Source organism: Bos javanicus, chromosome X (genome assembly GCF_032452875.1).
Source record: "Bos javanicus breed banteng chromosome X, ARS-OSU_banteng_1.0, whole genome shotgun sequence".
In the NCBI taxonomy this organism is placed as follows: domain Eukaryota; kingdom Metazoa; phylum Chordata; class Mammalia; order Artiodactyla; family Bovidae; genus Bos; species Bos javanicus.
The window spans coordinates 101,358,508-101,362,647 of record NC_083897.1 but is presented as its reverse complement, the minus strand read 5'-3'; positions in this window follow the sequence as shown (position 1 = coordinate 101,362,647).

Genomic DNA, 4,140 nt, shown 5'->3' with positions numbered 1-4,140 from the left:
ATTTTCCCAAAGTAAAGGTCCATTTAAATACAAAATAATAAAAAGTGTTTTTCCTATAACACACAAGAAGTTGTTTTTAAAAACTAGAGGCCCATTCCCTTTAGGATTCTTCAAAGGAGATTTTTCTTATTCTTTTTGTCATTTTCCCCTTTCAAAACATTTATTCTTTACCCTTTAAAAAGAATTTATGCATCTGCTGTTTTGAAAATATTTCAAGGTCTTCTTGGGAATTCACATATTATGCTCTCAAATCTTGAAATAGCTAGAATTCTGGAATATTTACCAGATTTGCTTACTTCTGAAGCTCATAAAGTCTTTACTTTCTTCAATTTTTGCATGTTTTCAGTTCTTTTGCTCCTGGGTTTCTGAGCATTATAGTCCTTTTTAAATTTAATTAGTTTGTTTGGTTTGGGCTGTGCTGGGTCTTTGTTGCTGCCCAGGCTTTTCTCTAGTTGTGGTGAGCCAGGGCTACTCCTCACTGCAGTGCACAGGCGATGTGCACTGTGGTGCCATCTCTTGTTTCAGAGCACAGGATCTAGGCGTGCAGGCTTCAGCAGTTGTGGTGCACGAGCTTAGTTGCTCCCTGGCATGTGGAATCTTCCTGGACTAGGGATCGACCCCATGTCCCCCACACTGGCAGGCAGATTCTTATTCACTGCGCCACCAGGGAAGTCCTGAGCATTATAGTCTTAAACCATCACTTTCCTTGCTCAGTATATCAGATGGTTATGTCATCAAGTTAGAGTCATGTCTAAGAAATCTCTTCTATATTAAGTCCTGGCTTAAGCTTTTCATGTGATGAGGCTAAGGTTCCTTTGGCCTCATTAAAAGCCCAGAAGGCTGTGGGGTGGAGGCAGACGTTGGTACAAGAGGTATCTTCCGTTAGTGCACTTTACTGTCATTCAGGTCCTGTAAAATGTTAAAACTTCTAAAGCTCCAAACATGATTGTTGTTTATTGATTTAATTTAGTGAGATTAAATGTTTCCAAAGGAGTTTGCTCAAGAATATGCAAACCTATGTCTGTGGGATATCTGCTGTTGATTAGTATCCCTTGTGTGGCTCTACAATGGTTTATTCAATCAAAGTCCTATTGACAGCCATATGGGTTGCTCCCAAACTTGTGTTTGTTCCACTAAACTCAATAAATAATTTTGTGTAAATGTTTTTTAAAATCTATACAGATGTGACTCACATTTGATTCTTAGAAGTGGGATTACTGGGTCAATCTATAAATGCATTGGCATTTTTGTTATATATTACTCACCCCTGCCCATCCCTCATCCCCTGACCCCCCACCAACACATATACTTTTTTTTCAAGTTTCTACTGGAGTATTGTTGCTTTACAATGTTGTGTTAGTCTCTGCTGAACAGCAAAGTGAATCAGCTATATGTGTACGTTTATCCACTCTTTTTTAGATTTCCTTCCCATTTAGGTCACCACAAAGCATTGAGTAGAGTTCCCTGTGCTATACAGTAGGTTCTCATTAGTTATCTATTTTATATACAGTATCAATAGTGCATATATGTCACCCACTCACTCTCCATCCCCCCATCTCCCACTAGCACATATACATTTTTTAAATGACTTAAGACCCACATACAACTCTTGTGTGTGGTTTCTGTGTAGTGTTCTTCCCTGCTCCATAGTGATCCTGGAGCACTGTAGCCGCTCAGTGGTGTAACATTAGAGTCTTCTGGGAAGGACAGGCAAGCATGACCCCCCAGTGTGATGTAGACAACACTTGTCCTCACTTCTTTTCTGTTGCTCTCTGCCTCTGTCAACATCTGTTATGGACTGAATACTTGCGTCCCCCTAAAATTCAAATGTTGAAACCAAGCCCCCATGTGGTGGTATTAGGCTGTGGGTCTTTGGGAGGTGATCAGGTCCTAAGGTTAGAGCTTTCGTGCATGAGACCAATGCCCTTACAAAAGAGACCCCATACATTTATGTAATGAAATGTTACTCAGCCATTAAAAAGAATGAGATAATGCCATTTGCAGCTACATGGATGGACCTAGAGATTGTCATACTAAGTGAAGTAAGTCAGAGAAGGAGAAATATTGTATGACATACCTTATATGTGGAATCTAAAAAGAAATGATACAAATGAACTTACTTACAAAACAGAAAGGGACTTACAGACTTAGAAAATGAACTTATGGTTGCCTATACACACTGCTATATTTAAAATGGATAACCAACAAGGACCTACTGTATAGCACATGGAATTCTGCTCAATGTTATGTGGCAGCCTGGATGGGAGGGGGGTTTGTGGGAGAATGGATACATGTATATGTATGGCTGAGTCCCTTTTAGCTGTTCACCTGAAACTATGACAACATTGTTAATTGGCTATGTTCCAATACAAAATACGTTTTTTTTAAAAAAAGGATAGAGAGAGACCCCAGAGAGCTCCCCACTCCCACCCCTACTATGTGAAGATAAAATGAAAAAATGGCCATTGGCAACCTGGAGAAGGGCAAACTTGACCTTGTTGGTGCCCTGATCTTGGATTTATAGCCCCTAGAACTCTGAAGAAAACAATGTTTGCTGTTTGTAAGCCACTCAGCCTATGATACTGGTTTGGCCAAAAGTCTATTTACAGAAAAACCCAAACAAACCTTTTGGCCAACCCAATACTTTGTTATAGCAGCCTCAGCATACTAAGACAGTGTCATTCTCTTCAAGGCCTTTGTGAGACACCAATGCTCCCCTCCCCTGGTCCCACCCAGGGCACCCTGGCAATGTTTCATCCATCCCTGCCCTCTCTCTGGTAACTCAGAATGACCCTCTGACTTTGTCAGAAAGCATCTCTTACTTTCCCAACTGACACCTTGTGTGAAGATTTAGAAATAATTCACAACATCATGTATTACTGCTTTACTCAAAGGACCAACCCTACTGGTGGGCCTAGTGACGGTCACCGCTCTATAGGGAGCCTTTGCTCCTGCTCCACATCTCCACTTGACGACGAGGTGCTGAGTGCTTTCCTCCCAGTCCCCTTCAACCACGTGACAACGCAAAGGATGCATTGCTTGTTTCTGCTGAATACATTCCTGGATTATTAAGTCTGATCATAGAAATATGGCCTGGTGCCTGGTGAAAGAGTAGTTTCCATGCTTGTTTTTTAATAAACTAGCCACAATCCTACCACAAAACTATGTTTTAGGGAGTTGACCTTATTAAGAGCTTAGATTTGATAACTGATGAATCAGCAAGGAGATAAATTCATTCCTTTTTCTTTGCTTTCTCCCTCTTCCTCTTGCTTCCACCAGCCAAGAAAATCCTAACATACAGATGATAGAGATTTGGGTGTCATGCACATACTGATCAAGCAAATATTGCACTCAGAGGTGGCCAGCTTGATAACACACCCTTGTATTGACTCTGTTCTTCTCTGCTTCACTTCCCCAAAGAGGTAACAGCATATACAACTTCTGCCTCAGGCTTTGCTTTCCAGGGAAATCAATTTAAGACATAAAAGGAAAAAAGGAGTAACAGGAGTTATAGTGTAGCTAAAATCTCTGATTCTAATTGAGAAGGGCTCACAAGAAGAAAGGAATCAGACTTTGGTGAGCAATGACTCAGAGAAGGATATAGCTTGGGAAGGTCCATTGGGCTGGGAGCATCACGAATTCTTGTGTGTTAAAAACTGAAGTTGAAAGAAAACATTTTACATGGCAAAAAGTTATGGATATTGTTCAAGAAATAAAAGAAACAGAAAAAGTATTTGCAAATTATATTGGAAAAGCTCTTTACAATTGAGAAAAAAAAAACAACAGTAGGAAAATAGGTAAAAGATCAGAAGGTTCCTATGAAAAGAAAAGCAAAGAATCTTAAACATATGAAAAAGTGCTCAACTTCACCATAATAAGAGAAATGCAAGTTACAACTACACTGAAACACCATGTCTTATTTATCAGATTGGCAAACATTCAAAATTGAAAATGCACTCTGTTGGCGAGCTTGTGGGGAAATAGGCACTCTTATTCATTGCTGGTGGGAGTGCAAAATGTTACAGCCCCTATGAAGGGGAATTTGGCAATATCTAGCAAAAATGTAAATGCATTTACAGTTTGACCCAGCAATCTCACTTCTGAGAATTAAATGTAAATTACACATGAACAGACTTGAAA